The following is a 21478-nucleotide window of genomic DNA, read 5'->3' as shown; positions in this document are numbered from 1 at the left end:
GGGTGTCACCATGCCTGGCTAATTTTTTGTATTTTTTTGTAGAGACGGGGTTTCGCCATGTTGCCCATACTGGTCCTGAACTCCTGGCCTCAAGCAATCTGCCCATCTCAGCTTCCCAAAATGCTGGGATTACAGGCTTGAGCCCGGCCCTGGCCACATTTCGAATGTATTTACAAGGTGCCTACTGGCTCCTTCTTCCGCAGGGTTTCTAAGGCCTGTAGTTCTCCCTGCCTCTCCTCCTGGCCCCCGCATCTTGTTAAAGCAAGTCTTCATCCAAGATCCTGGGAGGGGCCGCCTAGGGGTTCTGCTTGCTCTCGCCCTGAACAAAACTTCTGCTGAACCCAGGGCATTGGTGTGGACAGGGGAGATGGGTTTACTGGCTGCAGGGCAGTGGGGTTGGGTGTGGCATGGGGCAAATGTGGGAGGATGACATCAGCACCACTTGGGGTGACAGGAAGAAAGCAGTGCATGTCACAAAGGGTGATGGTGTGGGTGTGGGCTGTAGACAGGTGACTTCAGGGAATGTGGCTGCTGAAGGTGTGAGGAGGTGGGACTGGAGCAGTTGTGTGTGTGTGGTGGGGGGCAATAGTGTGAGTGTCCTCATAAATGTCACCATGAGTGACTGACAGAGTAGGCGGGTGGTAATTCCAGTGGGTGACTATCTCGGCAGCACTGCGATGGGTGGGGAGCCAGAATGCGTGAGAGGATGCCGGTGGCAGGCGCCAAGACACTTCTGAGCTTGCCTCCTGGGGACGTCCTTCACGCCGGAAAGAAAGAACGAATGTGTTTTCTCTGCCTGTTGAAAATGATTCCGAGCGAAGGGCCGCGCCTCCTGGCCGGCGCAAGCCTGACTCCGCTGTGTCAGAAGATGATCTTTCACAGATGCTGAAAAGTTAGGAAGTGTAATTACGGGGAAATTGCGCTCAGGCAAACGAGTACAAGCCAAGGGCTGCCAGGCCCCATTCCTCACCTGAACGCCCTGATTGTGGCCGACAGCCCCACATCTGTATGTGCTTTGCAGCCAGAAGAGGAAAGAGAGGGGAAGCAGGAACGGGGTGGGGAGGGGAGGGATAGGGAGGGGACCTGGAGCCACCCCTGCCAACGGCTCCCTGGCTTCCTCAGGGAGGAGCTGAGGGAAGGCCGAGGCCTGGGGCACATTCCTGGGTTCCGAGGGCCTTCTGGGGTGCCCTCATTCCTGGGGGCGCTGGGGAGGAGGAGCTGGGGAAGAGAAGTAGAGCTGACGCCACTTCTATTCTATCCTCTTCACTTTACTGGTGGGGAAACTGAGGCTGCAGATGGCCAAGGAGCACACAGTGAGTTAACAGTGCAGGCAGGATAAGATCCTCCACCTTCTGAACAGCAGGAGCTCTTGCCAGAGCCCCTGAGGGGCAGGGTGGGAGGGGCAAATAAGGAGCAGACCCGGGGAGCAGCAGGGTGCCCCTGCCTCCCAGTCGGCATCTGGTACCAGCCTTTGGGGTAGCTCTGCCCACTGGGCAGACTTGGCATTCCTTAAATTCCTGGCTCTCATCCTCCCACCAGGGCTCCTGCCCCATGGCCCCTCTCTGCTGGAGCAACTGAGACTCCTCTCAGCGGACGGACCTGCAGCTCCTCCTTTGCTCTGTTTCTTCCCACTGGGCCCCTCCCCTCGCCTCGCCTCTCCTTTCAGCTCCTGGGATAGCCCAGAGTTTGGAGCCTCCCGCTCTTGTTCAAACCCTCCTGGGCCAACTCAAGGGCACCCTGATGCCCTCTGCTCCCCACAGGATGGGCACTCCCTCCCTCCCACTCCTTGGCCCTCTCCTGGTCTATGGAAACAATTCTTCCCATTGGGCATAAGTTTGCTCCCCATCTCCATGCTTCTGGTAACAAGCTGCCCTGCCCCTGAGCCTCAGAGGAGGTACAGGCAGGCCCAGGCTGGATAATTATCCCAACATCCTCCTGGCCCCAGAAATTGGGTCAGGGAAGGACATGTGACTCCACAGGGCCAATCAGAGTTCTTCTCTGAGAAGGACACTGGGAGCAGGAAGCTGGCTTCAGTCCCTCTGCAGCTGATAGATTGGGAAGCTGGAAGTTGGAATCCAGACTTTTCTTTATCCTGTAAAGTAGCCCACCTGCAGGAGGTAAGAGTGAGGCATGCAGAGAGTTAGAGGTGGGGGCAGGGCATGAAGAAATGATTGATTGTTAGCATTTTTGAACTCTGGATTTAGTCCTGTCTTCATCCCCATACCTCCCAGTTGTATTAGCTAATTTTTATTTTATTCCATTCTCATTCTATTCTATTCTATTCTATTCTATTCTATTCTATTCTATTCTATTCTATTCTATTCTATTCTATTCTATTCTATTCTATTCTATTCTATTCTATACTCAGTGCATTCAACTGGGTTTCCATCAGTTGCAATCAAGAGACCTGATGAATGCAGCTGTCACAGAGCTGGAGCTTGGGTGTCCTGGGAAGTGTTGATGGGTAAGTTGGCAGGACCGAGGTAGGACCAGTGCCAGAGAGGTTGATAGTCCTCTCTTGACCGGGTGGGGTTTGGTAAAGGGCAGTCTGGCATGGTAGAAATTTGCCAAGGAATAACTATGCACAAAAGAATTAAACAATAAGGCCGGGCGCGGTGGCTCAAGCCTGTAATCCCAGCACTTTGGGAGGCCGAGACGGGTGGATCACGAGGTCAGGAGTTCGAGACCATCCTGGCTAACACGGTGAAACCCCGTCTCTACTAAAAAAAAAAAAAAATACAAAAAACTAGCCGGGCGAGGTGGCGGGCGCCTGTAGTCCCGGCTACTCGGGAGGCTGAGGCAGGAGAATGGCGTAAAAACCCGGGAGGCAGAGCTTGCAGTGAGCTGAGATCCGGCCACTCCACTCCAGCCTGGGCGACACAGCGAGACTCCGTCTCAAAAAAAAAAAAAAAAAAAAAAAAAAAGAATTAAACAATAAAACCCCAACACAGAAGCAAATGTACAGCTTTTAGTTCCAGCTGCAGCCATTGAAGGAATGCATGTCCAGAGGAGGGAAAAGCACACACATCCCCAGGGGGAAAGGCCATCTGAGGGAAGGCGGGGTTCCAGGCAATACTCAACCTAGAGGACACACCTGGGGATGAGGCATAGGAGAGAAACTGGAGCAGGAGAAGCAGGGCAAAACGGGCGTGGAGTGTGGGCTCCACTGTCACCAAGAGTCACTGAGGGGGAAGCATCAGTGCACAGCCTGGTGATGCCACTAGTAATTGACATTTAGTAGCCCAAAACTCAGTGGCCCATTTTATTTTACTGCAGGTCCAAGTATCGTGCCCTTTTGATACACCTGGCTTTTCCAAGAAGTTTTCTGCCTGGAATGCTGGCTGGGAAAGGGCAGGGAAACCCTTGTATAGCCAGCTCAAGCTGAGTGCCTGGAAGTGACGTAAATGTTGGTGGTTTTGTCTAGTTTGGTGTCTTGCCTTAGCCACACCTGAAGTCATTCTTGTAACTCAACGACTTTGCTTCAGACACAGCCAATGAAGAGGGGAAAGGAGAGTGTTTGCAAAGCACCTAGAATGTACCAGGCAAAGTTACATACCTTTCCTTCTTTTCATTGACCTTACATCTGTGATCTCATTTAATCCTACAATGACCCCATGGGGGATATGTTATAATTCCTACTTGATAGGTGAGAAAACTGAGGCTCAGGAAGATTAAGTAACTTGCTTAAGGTCTCTGAGCTAGAATGGGGCAGAGTGGGAACTCCAACCCAAATGTGTGTGTTTGTAAACTCTGACCTTTCTCCAGCACCTTGCTTCCTCTGGAGAACTAAACCCTCCCTTGGAAGGACATGATGGAAACTCAACAGCCAACTTGACAGTCAGGAACTGCATAGTCTCCTGTGAATGATTTATGATTACATCAGTGATGAGACTCTGGGTAAGCCCTAATCCCCACTCACTAGGGTGCAATGTCCTTGGCAGGTCCTGGCTCCATCTTTTAGTAAACATTGTTCCAGAGAGCTAGAGCCCACACCTAACAAGAAATGGCCAACTTCAGCCTCTCAGAATCCAGGCTCTCCAGGGGAAGGAGGGGCTGCCCCAGCACCCACCCTCCATCTGTGGTGTCTCCCTCACATGGGCTGCTTCGGGCTTCCTCCTGCCGGGTTCTGGCTGGGCAGTGATAATGATGGCGTTGCGCTCCGCTCAGGCCTCCTCTGGAGTGCTTGCAGTGACTCCCTTCCCTGCACAGAAATGTCAGGCTGTGCCTGCTGCAAGGCTTGTCCTTCTACCCTCTTCTGTCTGTAGAAATCCTATTCCTCTCCAAGGCATAGGGCCAGTCCCATCTCCCTCACAAAGCCCCTCCTTATGCCTTAACCAGATGTGATTTTTTTTTTAAACCCCTTTCCCCAGAATCACATCTTGTGATTGACTTGAAGGTTAGCTCCAATACCAGCTCCTATGAACACATCCACCCTCCAAGAAGACTTCACCTCTCTCTCTCCAGGCCTGCAATATGCAGTTCCTAGAATGTGACTAGGATGAGCTGTGAAAGTGTCAGTTTTTTCTACCAGGGCACCAGGACTCAGGACACCTTGACTTTGCCTAATCAGTGAGTTCCCAGGACTGAGATGACACTCAACCCGTGTTTTCCAGAATAATTAGGTTGACGCCTTGTCTGTGTCTCTTCTCTGAATTTATCTAACTTGCCTGAGATTAGAGTCGTGGAAGTAGTTCCAGGAATATGACCAAGCCTAGGGCTCCTTGTACCCCTCTGCCCCAGGCACCAGGGACTTCCATGTCCCCTCCAGCATTGTTGCTGTTGAAACTCCTCCAACACCAAGCAGTTCAACCTTGGGTAAATAACCTCTCTTCTCTGAGCCTTAATTTCCTCCACAATAAGATGAATAAGTTGGTCAAAATCATCTCTAAAATCTCTCTTAGCCTAAAAATCCTCCCAGCAGGTTCTCACAAAAGCAAACCAATTAATAATGGTGAACAAATTTTTGAATAGTGGAAACCGAAGCACAGAAACAGACAATTCAAGCAGAAAGGATCGACTGGGTTGACAAGGATGTTGACAACGATGATAATATTTATCATGATCATTTATTGCATTGCCATGTTAGGCACTTTGTATATACTTTCTTGGATCTTCCCAATAAACCTTTAAGGGGAGAGTAAAACCCATTTTATAGATGAGGAAACTGAGGTTCAGAGAGCTGATATAATTTTTCTCATTGTCCTACCAGAAAATGGCTAAGAACCTGGAGCTGGACCCCCTGGGTCCCCTCCGGTACTCTTCTGGAACATTCCAGGCAGGCCCAAGTGGCCAGAGCAGGCCCCGCCTGCCTCCCCCCTGCCCTCTGCGGCTGTTTTGCATCCTGCCAGATTCCTGAGGTGTCAGGCCTCATTACAGCCCCGTGCCCCAGTGAGCGTGGAGAGGCAGTTGACAGGTATACAATCTGACCGCGGCTCCCTTCAAATCATCAAGTTGTCTTCAGGCAGGAACATGCCGGGAAGCCAGGCAGAGGCCCCTGGCTTGGCTGCATAATCTGATGCACATTAAAAACATCTTTCGGATGCCTTTTCTTGTTGCACGCTCATTCTCACTGTTTTGTTTTGATTTTTGTCCTCCATCCAACAAAAGCTGATGAATAGTCAACTCTCTAGGCTGTCTGGTCCAAGCAGGGTCTCACCAACCGGACAGGTATTCAGGGACTACTGACCTTCTCCGTGTTTGCCTGGCATCTGGGTGACAGTGCCTGTGGCACAGGGCCACATCCTAGCAAGGCTGGACAAGAACCCATACTCTGCCTCCCTGTCCAATTCCAGGGTGTGAGTTCAATTTTACCACGACACTCAACGGAGAGCCTGGACTAATAATAATCATTGCTGGCATCGAGTGAATGCTTAATTTGGGGGCTGAACCCCTTTTTATGTTTGGGGAATTCTCCATCCCAGGATGAGAGTAGGGAGAGAAGAGTCAGCTTTCCACCAAGAAGCGAAGAAAGCCAGATCCTTGCTCTCCTGGGGCCTTTGCAACCAGGAAGTGGACATTTGACCAGAGCCAGCTAATCTGACGCTCCTGTCCAAAACTGGACTCCGGCCAGAAGCCATGGAAAGTTCTGCTCCACAGCTACAAGTATCCTAGAGTGGCCAGGCCACAAATGGTAGCAACAGGAGTGGGGTGCCTTGGGCTGCAGGTGGCAAACAGGAAGCCTCATCTGCGGGTTCCATAGCATGGCTTGGATTGTGGTTTTGGCCGCCGACTTCTCTCTTGTTCTGGCTTTGTCTGACCCTGGATTACCAGCCTTCCTAGAGACGATGAGCTGTTACCTTTCTGCTTAAAGCAGTCAAAGGCCACTTTCGTTGTTAATAACTAAGACCTCTGGCTAGAACCCCTGTGATCGCTTGTTTAATTCTCATATCAATCCTTCAGGTAGCTATTAGCCTCATGTTACAGACGAGGAAATTGAAGCACAGAGGGATTAAGTAATAGGAAATCACACAGTAAAAAATGGCAGGGCCATGGATTCAAACCCAAGTCTGTGGACTTCAGAGCCTGGGCTCTTAACTACTTCAAGAAAGAGCTTTGACTGGACGTGGCAGCTTATGCCTATAATCCCAGCTACTCAGAAGGCTGGGGCAGGAGGATCACTTGAGCCTACAAGTTCCAGACTGCAGTGAGCTGTGATGTAGCCACTGCACTCCAGCCTGAGGGAAAGAGCAAGACCTGTCTCAAAAAAAAAAAAAAGTTTACAGAAGACTAGATAATGGCCCTCCAAAGATGCTCATGTTCTAATTCCCAGAATCTGTGAATATGTTACCTTATATGGCAAAGGGGAATTTACAGATGTGATTAAGTTAAGAATGTTATGATAGGGGGATTATCCTGGATTACCTAGGTGGATCCATTGTAATCACAAGGGTCCTTATAAAAGAGAAGGAAGATGTAAGGATAGAAGCAGAAGTCAGAGAGGAGAGGAGATGCTACGCTGCTGTTTTGAGTGTAAAAGAAGGAGGCCCCCAGCTAAGGAATGCAGGTGGCCTCAGAAGCTGGCAGAGGCAAGGAAGTGAGCATCCAGAAGAAACCAGCCCCATCAACACCTTGACTTTAGTCCATGAGACTGATTTTGGACAACTGACCTCTAGAACTGCCACATAAGACATTTTTGTTGTTTTAAGCTACTACATCAGTTATAGGAAACTATACAGGGCCAGGAAAATCTTTCCACCTTTTGCAATTCTTGTTGAAGGTAGGCTATCTAGAGAAGGGAATCTTGTGAGGAGCCCAGCGCGGTACCCCTAGGGCCTGGCACAGTGCCGGGCTCAGGGCTGCTCTTCTCTGTATCTGTATTGAGTGAAAGGATGAATGAGCACAGGATCCCTGATCTCCTGCCCTGGTTGGCCAGCCAGGAAAGATGAAGCCAGCAATGCAGTCATAGCCATGGCTTTGGTCCCAAGCCCAAGAGAAGATCCGGGAATCCCGAGTGGGTCAGCCACATAGAGGTTTGGGCAGACCTAAGCCCAAAGCTGACCTTGTCACCCCCATTACCCTTTCCCACCATACCTGTGGCCTCTGTCACTTACAACTTCATGGTGAGGAAAGGCCAAGACAGAATCAGTGAGCCAAAGAGAGAGCTCTCCTCTCTGCTCAGGAATGAGCACAGAGGTTGGAGGGCCAGGGCTCAGCCCCAGTCTAGACGGCCATGCTGTGTTTCCTGCTTGAGTTCGCTTGTGGACTAACCCTCACGCAAGCCCTCCAGGTAGGAGGCTAGACCCTCTGGAGGTGGCCTTGAATTCATGATTTTTTTTTTTTTTTCTTTGAGACAGAGTTTCGCTCTTGTTGCCCAGGCTAGAGTACAATGGCACAGTCTTTGCTCTCTGCAACCTCCACCTCCTGAGTTCAAGCGATTCTTCTGCCTCAACCTCTCATGTGGCTGGGATTACAGGCACCCACCACCGCACCCAGCTAATTTTTATAGTTTTAGTAGAGATGGGGTTTCACCGTGTTGGCCAGGCTGGTCTCAAACTCTTGACCTCAGGTGATTCACCCGCCTTGGCCTCCCACAAGTGCTGGGATTACAGGCTTGAGCCACTGTGCCTGGCCCAGATTTTACAATGTTTGCCTTTCTGTGGGACGTGCCTAGAGGGAGCTTGCCTGAGAACAGCTAACATGATACACATCTACCCTCATCCCATTGCCTTTGTCTTATTTCTGGGGAAGTGGCATGTTCTTCAGGAAAGCTAGGCACAGTATATGCAAACGCGGTATTATCTTTGCAACTTTTCTATAAATCTAAATTTATTCCAAATAAAAGCTGATTTAAAAAAAAAGAATCATACTAGCTTAGGCATCACTCAAGTGGAAACCAACGCAGTGGGCTGGGGTAGCTGTCCCTGCCACTCACACTGGTGGCACCTATTCTTTTCCTCGCTGTGATTTAGACCATCCCAAGCTGCGATGATCCTTCCCACTAAACCAGAAGTTCCTGAGGGCAGGGGCTGTGTCTCGTCACATTCTCTGCACCTGTTACAGAGCATTTACCAGTCACCCTTCTAAACACTTCACACTCCTTTCATCCTCACAACACCGCTGGGAAGAAGTTGCTATTGCTGTCCCCATGTCACAGAAGAGCAAACCGAGGCTCAGAGAGGTCACAAAGCAGGCAAGTGACAGGATTGGGACCAGAAGGACCGGCTCAGCAGCCTGTCTGCATGTCTTAAACCCTCCGCCAGGGCAAGCCATACAACTGGGGGCCGAGCAGACTTGGCATGGGGTTAGCATCCCAGCTCTGCCCCTCACCAGCGAGGTGGCCCTGGACAAGTTCCTCAGCTGCTGTGAGCTCAGTTCCCTCATCTGTGAAATGCAGAGAACAGTAACTACTTAATATGGAGTAGATGAGATGCAACGTATAACCTGCTTAACGCAGAGCGCGACACGTCCTAACCATGAGAAGATGGTCAACGGTGGCCATGAAGATGACATGCAAGTATGATGATGGTGATGTAATGCTGAGTGAGTGGGCAGTGCAGGAGGAAAAGGAACTGTTAGCAGTTTCTGGAGAAGTCCAGGTGTGATGAACTGGGGGCTGGTGGAAGAGCAGAGGGCAGCAGGAGGTAGAAAACCATGTCTGCAGGAGGCCAGAGAGAAGAGAGGGAGGAGCCCACCGGCATGCCAACATGGCCAGCAGAAAGTGATGATGAGAAAGCAGCCCTGCCCCCAGGTCTGAGGCAGACTCTTCAGACTTGGAGAAAGCACAAGTTTCTACCACCACCTCTTGTACTGCTCCAAACTTTGGAAAAATCAGCAAATGAGGCAAGGTCCTGGGCAGCCCTGCTTCTCCCAGGGTAGAAAGGGCTTGGTCTGTTGTTTGTTCCACAGTTAGAAGTAGAGTCTTGTCCCCGCCCAAGCAGAACGCTTTTGTTTGGCAGGAGAAGGAAGAGCTGGGCAATGCCAGAGAGGAGCCCCCCCAACGCCACATGCTCTGAGTTCCCCAGCATGCCTACCAGAGCCCAGGTGGGCGTGGAGGCTGTAGGAGCCCTCACCACCCACCAAGCGGAGCTCCAGAGGCTTGGCACCACTGAGAGAGGCGGCGGCTGTCAGCACTGAGTAGAAAGGCATTCCGAGGCGCAAGAATAGCCTGACCACAAGACAGGAAGGCAGTCTCTGAAACATTGTTCTTCCCTGGAACAGAACAGACCACATGTTGGGAGGCCCTGGGGTTTCCTGGAACTGCTGAGAACAGAGGCGCTTTTCCAGGTAGACTGATTTCCCCTGTGGAATCTCAAAGCCCTGTACCCGGAGTGGGCACCTTCACCAAGGGGGTGACATCCTGTGCCTGTTCATTTTATGTTAAAGACACTCTCCCACCTGTGTGTGGTGGCAAGAAAGTGCCATTCATGTGACCACCTGTCAGAAGATGGTCCATGCTTTTATTGTTTGTGTGAGACCCTAGGCCACAAGTAAGTGTTGACAGAACTTGGATCCCACTGTGAGTCACAGAAAACACATAGAGACTTCAGACTCACCCCCGGTCACACAACTTTGTGCGTTCAGTTGATTGCTTATTAGACATCAATCGAGTGCCTTTGTGTAAGGTCTCATTCTAGGAATAGGGGTGGGATGGCAAACAGGATGAGGCCCTGGCTCTTGCATGTTATTCAGTTGTCCTAGTTTACGTCTAGATGGGAGAAAAGAGACAAGGAACAAGGAAACCAAGAAAAACAGCAGATACTTTCAGACGGCAATAGTAACACCAGGAAAATGAGCAGGGTTATGGGATGGTAGCTGCTTCCATCAGGTGTCAGGGAGTCCTCTGGGAGGAGGTGGCATCTGCATGAATTCTCTGGAGCTGAGGAGCAGCCAGTCATGCGAAGACTTGGACAAAGGGTATTGGGAGCCCAGAAAACATTCAATGGCAAAGGCCCCAAGGAGGAGCAAGTGAGGAAGGGCAGGGTGGCCAGAGTGGAGTGTGGACAGGGAGGGTGGCACCAGATGAAGGTGGGGTAGACCCAGTGGCTGGGCTGTGTAGACGCAGAGCCTTGGAAGCCAGAGGGGAATTCTGGACTTGATTCTAAGTAGTGTCAGAAGCTACTAAAGAGTTGTAAACAGAGGCATGGCATGATCTGCCTTTTGTTTTCAAAAGTCTGTTGGCAGTGGGAGGACAGTGGGTTGCAGGGGACAGTGGGAGGAAGCAGGGAGACCCCATAAGTCTGTTCAGTTCCAGCCAGAGAGGATGAGGACTCTGGCTAGGGAGGGAGAGCAGGATAGTCAGGGTGTGCTCTAGGAGGTATGCTGATGGGAGCTGCTGATGGCACCAATGGAAGAGAGGGATTCAGAATTAGGGTTTGAGCAACTGGATGGGTGATGATGTGCATTTGCTGCTGTGGGGAAGAGCAGATTTGTGGGGTGGAGGTGGGGTCAAGCTAGCACCACATTCATCGGGAAGCTGAGCAACAAGGTGTTGAACAAAATTCAACTTGTGCAGAGACAACCTGTAGAATGGGAGAAAGTATTTGCAAACTATTCATCAGACTAGGGACCAATATTCAGAATATATGAGGAATTCAAACCCCCACAAATAATCCAATTCAGAGGGTGCAAGCCCCAAGCCTTGGCAGCTTCCACATGGTGTTGAGCCTGCAAGAACACAGAAGTCAAGAATTGAGGTTTGGAAACCTCCACCTAGATTTCAGAGGATGTATGGAAATGTCTGGATGTCCAGGCAGAAGTTTGCTGCAAGGGCAGGGCTGTCATGCAGAACCTCTGCTAGAGCAATGTGGAAGGGAAATATGTGGTTGGAGCCCCCACACAGAGTCCCTGCTGGGGCATAATCTAGTGGAGCTCTGAGAAGAGGACCACCATCTTCCAGACCCCAGAATGGTAGATCCACCGACAGCTTGCACTATGTGCCTGGAAAAACCACAGACACTCAATGCCAGCCCGTGAAAGCAGCTGGGAGGGAGGCTGTACCCTGCAAAGCCACAGGGGTGGAGCTGTCCAAGACCATGCAGACTCACCTCTTGCTTCAGCGTGACCTGGATGTGAGACATGGAGTCAAAGGAGATCATTTTAGAGCTTTAAGATTTGATTGCCCCACTGGATTTCGGACTTGCACGGGGCCTGTAACCCCTTAGTTTTGGTCAATTTCTCCCATTTGGAGTGACTGTATTTACCCGATGCCTGTACCCCCATTGTATCTAGGAAGTGACTAGCTTACTTTTGATTTAACAGGCTTATAGGTGGAAGGGACTTGCCTTGTCTTAGATAAGACTTTGGACTGTGGACTTTTGGGTTAATGCTGAAATGAGTTAAGATTTTGGGGGACTGTTGGGAAGGTGTGATTAGTTTTGAAATGTGAGGACATGAGATTTGGAGGGGCTGAGGTAGAATGATATGGTTTGAATCTGTCCCCACCCAAATCTCATCTTGAATTGTACTCCCAGAATTCCTACGTGTTGTGGAGGGACTCAGTGAGAGATAATTTGTATCATGAGGATGTTTTCTCCTATACTATTCTTGTGGTAGTGAGTAAGTCTTATGAGACCTGATGGTTTTATCAGGGGTTTCTGCTTTTACATCTTCCTCATTTTTCTCTTGCCACCACCATGTAAGAAGTGCCTTTCACCTCCCACCATGGTTCTGAGGCCTCCCCAGCCACGTGGGACTATAAGTCCAATTAAACCTCTTTTTCTTCCCATTCTCAGGTATGTCTTTATCAGCAGTGTGAAAACGGACTAATACAGACACCAAAGTAGAATGAATAATATCATGGAACCCAATGGACCCATCACTCAGATTCAACATTTATCAACATTTTGCTACTCTAGCCTCATTTGTCCTTTTTTTCTTTTTCTTTTTCCTTCTCTCCCTTCTACTGTCAACCATTTTAAAATAAATTCTGGGCATTTCTATGTCATTTTACTTCTACACACTTTCCTATGTATCTCTAAAATATATAGTTTAAAATAAACATAACATACTATTATTGCATCTTACAAAATTAGCAGTAATTTTTAGTATTATTAAAAATTCAGTTCATAGTAAAATTTTCCTAGTTGTCTCAAAAATGTCCTTTTACAGTTGGTTTGTTGAGTCTAACAAGGTCAACATACTACAGTTGGTAGTTATGTCTATTTAAATCTTTTCATCTTAAACTGTCCTCTATCCATTTTTTTTCTAGTTTGTGGTCCTCCTCCAAATTCATATATTGAAATACCAGCCTTCAATGTGATGGTATTAGGAGGTGGGGCCTTTTAGGAGGTGATTATGCCACAAGGGCAAAGCCCATGTGAATGAGATTAGTGCCCTTATAAAATCAGTGCCCTTCTAAAAAAAGGCCTGAAAGAACTTCCTTGCCTCTTCCACCATGTAAGGACATAGTAAGAAGACAGCTGTTTACAAACCAGGAAGCAGGCCCTTACCAGACACCAAATCTGTGAGGACCTTGATCTTGGACTTCCCAGCCTCCAGAACAGTGAGAAATAAATTTCAGTTGTTTATAACCCACCCAATTTATGGTCTTTTTGTTATAGCAGCCTGAGTGAACTAATCGAATTGACTTGTGGATGAAATCACGACAGTTATCCTATAGAAGGGCCCACATTACATATTTGCCTATTTGCTTTCTCACGGTGTCATTTAAATTTTTCCTCTATCCCTGTATTTCCTGTGAACTATTAATAGAAGCTAACTCTAAATGCTTGATTAGATTCAGAGTCAACATCATTGACAAGAAAAGCATATTGATGGTGCTGAGAACTTCCTATTTTGTCACATCATGTTAGACTTTTTAAAGCAAAGAAATGGAGTAAGAGAAGAAGAAAATCAGCCTCATTTAGGGAAGAGGAATGTGGAATTTATTACTCCATTGTTATATTCCCAGATATTCTGTCAGACATCCATTTGGGTGAATGCATCCCCTTTTACAAAAAGCAAATACTTCTTGGGATGTTATTATGCTAGCAGCCTTTCACACCTTAGCATGAATTAGTCGCCTGCTCTCCATGTCTTCCTAGCTACCTAACTGAAATCAGTTCATATGGGGAGAGGGCTTTTGGCAAGCTGGCAGTCCTCTGTGGAGTGCCATGAGAAAGACAACCCAAATACAGCATTAGAGTTCAGGGTATTGGGGATTAGGAGTTGGTGGTAATGGGCTCATCACCTGAGCTGGGACAATTGTAAGATAGACCAGATCAGGAAGAGATCCGAAAGCAGGATAAAGAACTGTGGCTATGATGGCAAGGAGCCTGGCAGTGTGCAGTGGGCACCTGGGGACTGGCTTCCAGAAGAAGAATTCGGGTCTCAGAGTGTTCCTAGGGGAACAAGTCACAAACTACTTGAAGCCCAAGCTGTATACATGGAAACAGGGGAAAAGAAGACATGAACCAAATCAGATACTGTAGTCCCTCACTTTTGGTCTTGAGATGGTCCTGAAATCCTAATCCTCAAGGCATTCTCTTACCTCTTTTTCTTCCTTATTCCAGCCTTAGGAGTTCCTTGGACTTAAGAATTGTACCAATAATGCCAGAGTTCATTTATGGGATGGGTAAAGTGTGTGGAGTAGCCTGGGGCATTAACAATCATGTTAGGAGTTGCCTCGTGTTCTTCAAGATTGTCTGCTGTTAGGAACTTCGTGCCTTCTGACTCCAACTATAAGCTGGTGCTCCAAAGTGGTAGAATCCAGTCTGAGAAATATCCTAAAGAGTATGGAGCCCATCCTCTCATTGATAGAAAGAGAAAGTGAGATTCAGAGAGGCTAAGTGACTTGACTGAGAGCACCCAGTTAGTAAGTGTCCGAGCTGGGACACAAATCTATGGTGACTGACTCCATAATATGCATATACTCCTAAGTGGACCACGTTCTCTGCTCCTCACCCACTTTACAGAGAGGGAAACTGAGGCTCAGTCTGCCTAAGCACTTTCCCAGATTTGCTCAGTGTGTTGGTGGTGGAGCTTGGACTTAACTCAATTTCAAACCCCACATGCTCATGATGATGACCGTGCCCTTTTTGTTGGCCATCATGGGCTGTAGGCGGCTGCCCAAGTTAAGACTGTTTACCCATAGAATTATGGGAAAGACTTCCTCACCCCTTGTTTATTGTACAATAGCAAACTTTGCAACGGGAGAGAGGCCCCTTCCAGCTGTGAGCCTCCAGAAAATCCTGGGAGTGCCTGGGACTCATCGGCATCCTGTTCTTGCAGGGGGAAAAAAGAGCAGAGGAAACTGTTCTTCAAATGGTGCCACATAGGCCGCTAGGAGTTCTGAGATACCTTCTTAGGGGCCACACTGGGAAGGACAGTGAATTATCACTGTCCTTATGACTGTCATTATCTGTGTTGTCCCATCCCTGCTTTTGTCTGTTTCATCCCTGTTTTGTGTCCGCTTCACATAAATTGAGATTTCTTGCAGAAAATAATCTGTAGAACGAGTTCTATGGCTTTTTAAAAGTTTAAAAACCACTGTGCTAGGGGAGTGGGTTTCACAGACCGTTGGTTCTTTGAGCTGCACTTCACTGAAAGATTCCATGCTCAGATGTGTTTGGGAAACTTTTGCTCTCTCCAGCCCCCTCTTGAAGATAAATAAGGATCCTTAGCATACAAATGCTCTGAGAAGCCCTGTAGCAGAGAACATCTTGGATTTGTTTAAGTCACTGATCCCCAAGATGATTTCATCATACATTCTTTTGTCTAGTAAGTACCAATTAACATCCTGCAGAACCACGTTTTATGGAGCCCACATTGGGAACTCTTGGGTAAGGGAATCTCTAAGCCCCTTCTGGTCATGCTGTTGTTGAGGGGTGGCTGAAGAAGCTGGGAGTGAGGATCTTGGTAAAGGGTACCCATGACCACGGTCTCCAAATCTCTGAAAGTCTGTCATTAGAAGAGGTGGCTGTTTTATACAATGGGCCTTTAAATGAAGCCCACCTCAAACACCTGAGCTCTCATAACTTACTGGTGAAGGTATGAATTGGGTCCACTTTTCTTTACATAATTTTGAGAACAAGTGTCTAAAATCTTAAGGTGTGTGGCCAGACGTGATTACAGGCTCACACCTGTAATCCCAGCAGTTTGAGAGACCAAGACAGGAGCCTCAACTTGAGGCCAAGAGTTCAACATCACCCTGAGGAACACCATGAGGCCCTGTCTCTATTTAAAATAATAATAAAGTAAAACAAAATGGTGTGCATCCTTTGCCCCAGCAATTCCATTTCTAAAACTTTACCTGAAGGAATTAATGACACCAGTGCACACAAAGAATGAACAAGGATGTTCATCAGGTATATTATCCTGCAAGTTGAAAACCATGTTCATTCTGACCTTAAGGACCGGGAAACAAAACTGTGGAATATCCATGTCATGGAAGTGAGCGGTCATTAAACACAATGTGTGGGCCTGGCCACAGTGGCTCATACCTGTAATCTCAGCAATTTGGGAGGCCAAGGTGGGCAGATCACTTGAGGTCAGGAGTATGAGACCAGCCTGGCCAACACAGTGAAACTCCATCTCTACTAAACATACAAAAATTAGCCGGGTGAAGTTCTGTCCATTCAAGGGTGTGATGTCACATGCCTGTAATCCCAGCTACTGGGGAGGCTAAAGCAGGAGAATCTCTTGAAGCCAGGAGGCAGAGGTTGCAGTGAGCTGAGATCGTGCCACTGCATTCCTGCCTGGGTGACACAGCAGGACTCTGTCTCAAAAAAATAAAAAATAAAAACAAAAATAAAATAAACAAACACAACGTGTCATAGCAAGAGAGGGTCCACCGTGCAGATGGAGCGGGAAGCAGTCCCGAAACAGGATGTAGGGTTTTGTGAGTGGAATACAATTCTAATTTTATTAAAATAATATCTATATTAGTGCTTCTCAAACTAGCGAGGCTGAGGGATGACTTTATAACCTTCCATCTATTGCAAGTTGATAGTTTGGTACAGTTTGCAGACCATAGTTTGAATTGCCCTGTTTTATGTCACATAAAAATTTGAGAGAAAATGCAATACAATGTCAAGAGTAATTTTCTCTAAATGGTAAGTTAGGAATAATGCTAAGTTAGGGATAATTCTTTTTATTTTTTCTTATCTGTATTTCAATTTTTGTACAATGAAGACACATATCTTTTTCATTTTTAATTATTTTTGTGGGTACATAGTAGGTGTATATATTTATGGGATACATGAGATGTTTTGATACAGGGATGCAATGTGAAATAAGTACATCATGGAGAATGGGGTATCCATCCCCTCAAGCATTTATCTTTTCTGTTACAAACAATTCAATTATGCTCTTTTATAAGAATTACTTTTCTCCTTTCTCCCTTCCTCCCTCCCTCCCTCCCTCCCTGCCTCCTTTCTTCTTTCTTTCTCTTTCTTTCTCTTTCTTTCCTTCCTTCCTTCCTTCTTTCCTTCTTTCCTTCTTTCCTTCCTTCCTTCCTTCCTTTCCTTCTTTCTTTCTTTTCTTTTCTTTCTTTCTTTCTTTCTTTCTTTCTTTCTTTCTTTCTTTCTTTCTTTCTTTCTTTCTTTCTTTCTTTCTTTCTCTCTCTCTCTCTCTCCCCCTTCCTTCCTTCCTTCCTTCCTTCCTTCCTTCCTTCCTTCCTTCCTTCCTTCCTTCCTTCCTTCCTTCCTTCCTTCCTTCCTTCTCTCTCTCTCTCTCTCTCTCTCTCTCTCTCTCTCTTTTTCTTTCTTTCTTTCTTTCTTTCTTTCTTTCTTTCTTTCTTTCTTTCTTTCTTTCTTTCTTTCTTTCTTTCTTTCTTTCTTTCTTTCTTTCTTTCTTTCTTTCTTTCTTTCTTTCTTTCCTGCTCTGTCACCCAGGTTGGAGTGCAGTGGCATGATCTCGGCTCACTGCAACCTCCACCTCCCACATTCAAGCTATTCTCCTGCCTCAACCTCCCAAGTAGCTGGGATTACAGACACACACCACCATACTTGGCTAATTTTTTTGTTTTGTTTTGTTTTTGTATTTTTAGTAAAGACAGGTTTCACCATGTTGGCTAAGCTGGTCTTGAACCGACCTCAAGTGATCTGCCCACCTTGGCCTCCCAAAGTGCTGGGATTACAGGCATGAGCCACTGTGTACAGTGTTTTTAGTTACTTTAGATGTACAATTACATTATTATTATCTATAATCATCCTGTTGTGCCATCAAATACTAGGTCTTTCACTCATTCTTTCTAACTGTTTTTTAACCTATTAACCACCCCCACCTCCTGCTGTGACCTCACTACCCTTCCCAGCTCCTAGTAATCATTAAGGAGACACATTTTTTTAAAGTAAGAAATGTGAGTAACAGTACCCTCCCTTGGGTAAAAGAGAGCTGCAGATGTCCGAGGTACAGTTGATGAGCATTTATTAGAGGTTGTACAGGCTGTTCTTTTGCAGGATGAGAAGCCAGGAGCAGGTGGCCAAGGTGCCTTCCAATTCCCAGATGAGACCCTTGTAGGACTAGACATCCATCAGTGGCTTTCTGCAGGCAGAGGCAGGCCTAGAGGCTTTGGTGCTCCTCTACGTCTGGAGCCCCATCCCTCAGCCCCATCCCTGCCATCCCCACCACTTCATCCTCATCCCTGGGTGCTGAACTCTCTGGCCATCCTTCCCTTGGCCAAGCCAGCCTCGCCTCTGGAAACACAGGGCCACAAAGTGGCGTGTCACCTGCAAAGTGCACCCCCACCAAGCCAGCACCAAACCACCAGACATAGTGTCAGCACATCCTAACCAGAGTCTGAGCCCAGGAGGAGGTGTCCTGAGCCCAGCCCCCTGCCAAGGCCCCAGGGCAATGTCTGCCGGCTTTTCAGCTCAGTCTGGGGAGTTTTCCCAGGGACCTCCACCCCGCCAGGCTCCGCCAGCCTGAGGAGGTGGGAGGGAATGGAGGGGCAGCCCGGTTGTGGTTAGTATGTGGGGAGGGGATGGAAAAATTCTCCCCACTGCCATTCCTGTGGGGTGGAGGCAACTCTGTCCCCCAGGAGGGGAGTCTGGCTTTCTCATTGTTTCCTGAGGAGAAGAAAGAGCAGGGATGAGTTTCCAGCTGCCAACCGTGGGGAAGAATATGTACCCCTGCAGGATGACAAGGTCTCTGTGTCTTCTGGTATCCAAGCCTGACAGACGCCTGGGGGCCAGGGGACCTTGGCAGACAAAGCTGGCTGCTCGGAGCCGCCACTCGTTGTGGCCCCAAGAGGGAGGGCAGGGTGACTTTAGGTAAGTGTGGGTCTCTTCATTGCCTCCCCAAGTTCAGACAGATCATGGCAGTCAGGGCACAGATATGAGGATTTAGCTTGTTCTAGAGTTTTGCGCCATCCCAATGAGACAGGTGTTAGTGTTATATCTATTTTGCCAGGAAATAAATGAGGAAACAGAGCAATGGAGTGACTAGATCGTTCAAGGCCACAGGACTGGACTCAAACAGGCTGACTCTAAAACACCACACTCTCTCTGCCAAGACATTTTCTTCTAAGATGGTTAAGCAGGTAAGGACTGCTCCTAGGGTGTACCTGCAGCCCTTTCCAGAGAGCCTGGCCCCATCCAGAGCCCCTAATGCCTGGCATGTGAACCACGCCCCAGGAAGGCACATGAAGCCAGTTGTTAATGGGCCCATTGCAGTAACATAGGAAGCTTTCACTCCAGAAAAATTAACATATAAAGAGGGGACTCTGGGAAATCAAGAGTCTTCAAGGCCCAGAGGATTGTGCATCTAATGGAATTTCAAACATGGTGGCACCTTTCTCTGTGGGGTTCTTCTTGGGGCTCTTCAAATTGTCCTCTGCCCTGCATCTAGCCAGCCTTCACATTGCCAACCTACCTTGGATTAGGTTTTTACCTGAATTCTGATGTCCATTAGCTCTGTGACATTGGAAAGTCACCTACCCACTCTGAGCCTCAAGAATCAAAGGAGGTAGACGAGAAAGTGACTTGGGCTCAACTGTATCAGATACACGTGCAAGTTCATGTGATCATTGCAGGTTCCCGGGCCCCACTCCAGCCCCAATGACTGAATCTCTCTGGAGGCTGGTGCCTGGAAATCTGCTTTATGAATAGATTCCCCAGGTGATTCTGACAGGCACTAGAGTTGGGGAATCACTGGCATAGAGATATCTGAGGTCAGTTTCAGGCTCTGCATATGATAGTAAGGTTGGTGGGCACTGCCTGTCTCTCTGTCTGCCTTCCTTCCCCTCCCTCCACTCAAGCTCCCAAGGCCAAAAAGAAGCAGCGAAGGAGGGCCTGGCATACAGGGAGCTAGGGCTGCCCCAGCAGCTACAGTAGACCATCAGCTAGTGAAGGGCTGGAGCCTCAGTCAGTTGAACTCCATTCCGAGACCTCAGGCTGGATCTTTGGCTCTAGGGCTGGTTGGGCCTGGCCCCAAATCCAGAAATCCATGTAGCCTGGAGCCTGGGTAAGGCCACTGCTTTGGCTCATGTTGGTGTCCTTGTCTGTTCCAATCCCTGCCCTGGGCCGCATCTCAGACTCCAAAGGGCTTGCTACAGGCCCGGGTCTCCCTTCCACCCCCGGCCTTCCTAAACCAACCAGGTCTTTCTTCAGAGGCGCTTCAAAGTGACCAGCAGAGACAAGGGCCAACTATGGGACTGGGAACCAGGTAATGGTGAGAAGCTAAGACTGGGCCCGCCCACCTGTCCCAAACATGGGAAAGCAAGCCAAGTCCTAGAACACTGGCTGCTGGCGTCACCCGGAAATAGGCCAGATCCTTGGCAAGACACCAGCAACAAGAGTCAAGTGAATAGAGCATCTTAGAAAATAGGATTTATAGTGAAATCTAATATTTGGATTATATATAGTAAATGCATGTATGTCAACGAGTATGTGCATGTGGATCTACATCTATATCCATATGGACCCAGTTGGGCTAAACATTGCAAGTTAAGGGCACAGTCAGCCACAAAACTGCCCTCACTTCAGACAAGTTTGGGGGTCCTAGGGCTACCTTTGCTCAGACCAATTAGCTACACACTCAGAGATTTCCATGGGCTCCCCCAGGTTTGATAATTTTCTAGAAAGATTCACAGAACTCAGTAAAGTGCTATCATTACGATGATAGTTTTATTATAGCAAAAGGATACAGATGGGAAGAGATACCAAGGATGAAGTCTGGGAAGGTTTCAAGAAGAAGCTTCCATTACTCTTGGGGACACATCGCCCTCCTGGCACACATATATGGCAATATTCAAAGAATATCGCCAAACAGGGGACCACAGCAGAGTTGTGTCCAGAGTTTTTCTTGAAGCTTCATCCCAGAGGCATGCTGGGTTGAATCACTGGAGGTGCACTTGAACTCCATCCCCAGTCCCTCCCCCTTCCCCATGGGGGGCCTGAAAACTTAAGGAGATGAATAACTCCTCCCTTCTCAGGCCCAGTCCCATGGCGCAAGGCTACTTCCACCAGCAGCATGCCGCCAGTAAAATAGCAGAAGCAGGAAGAGAGCCGGCGGGAAGACACCTACCCTGGCCGGAAGACATGTACGCCTGAAGATCTAAAAAGAAGCCATCCGGGTACTATGTAGCAGTTACGTCAGACTAGGACACTTCCTGTTACAGGAGACTATAAAACCTTTGCCCCGTCCTGACTTGGGGCTGACGTCATTTTAGGCGCTCTTTAAAACAGCATGTTGCTCCACACCGCCTCCTGTTTTCTGTTGGCGTGCCCTCGGGGTTTCAACTGATACAAGAACCTTACACCCCAGAGGCTGGGGCTGATATCACGTGGGTCAAAGCCCCCCAACCCTCTCATTACCTGCTTGGTCTTTCCGGCTTGGCCAGCCCCTGTCCTGAACTATCCTTTTACTATAAACTCTGCAGGTGACCACCGTGAGTCACTTGTTAGCTGAAGCTGTCAGATGTGGTCTGAGGGGCCCACCATGAGTAACAAAGGCCCTCCTATCACTTGGGAAATTCCAAGGATTTAGAAATCACCTCCCAGGAGCTGGAGGCAAAGGGCAGGCAGATCCTTTATTACACAATATGTATGTAACATAGAAAAATATTCCTCTGGAGATTTCCTGGAGAGAGATTCCCACC

The 21478-nt window shown here is 48.2% G+C and overlaps 1 long non-coding RNA gene across 8 annotated transcripts; it reads left to right on the top strand.

Annotated features, from left to right (window-relative positions):
- The first annotated feature begins 532 nt into the window (after positions 1-532).
- LOC105471618 (uncharacterized) lies at positions 533-12888 on the top strand. 8 transcript variants are annotated; one of them, XR_011610639.1, is made up of 5 exons: positions 533-2117; positions 2369-2464; positions 3277-3897; positions 4371-4569; positions 12171-12888. It is a non-coding gene; the product is annotated as an uncharacterized lncRNA (long non-coding RNA). The 8 variants fall into 8 exon arrangements; XR_011610641.1 differs by lacking the exon at positions 12171-12888 and having other exon boundaries at positions 533-1006; positions 1980-2117; positions 4371-12147; XR_011610638.1 differs by lacking the exon at positions 12171-12888 and having other exon boundaries at positions 533-1313; positions 1980-2117; positions 4371-12147.
- The last annotated feature ends 8590 nt before the right edge of the window (positions 12889-21478 follow it).

This window comes from Macaca nemestrina, chromosome 12 (genome assembly GCF_043159975.1).
Source record: "Macaca nemestrina isolate mMacNem1 chromosome 12, mMacNem.hap1, whole genome shotgun sequence".
In the NCBI taxonomy this organism is placed as follows: domain Eukaryota; kingdom Metazoa; phylum Chordata; class Mammalia; order Primates; family Cercopithecidae; genus Macaca; species Macaca nemestrina.
The sequence above is the reverse complement of the archived record's forward strand: the minus strand, read 5'-3'. Positions and strand labels throughout refer to the sequence as shown.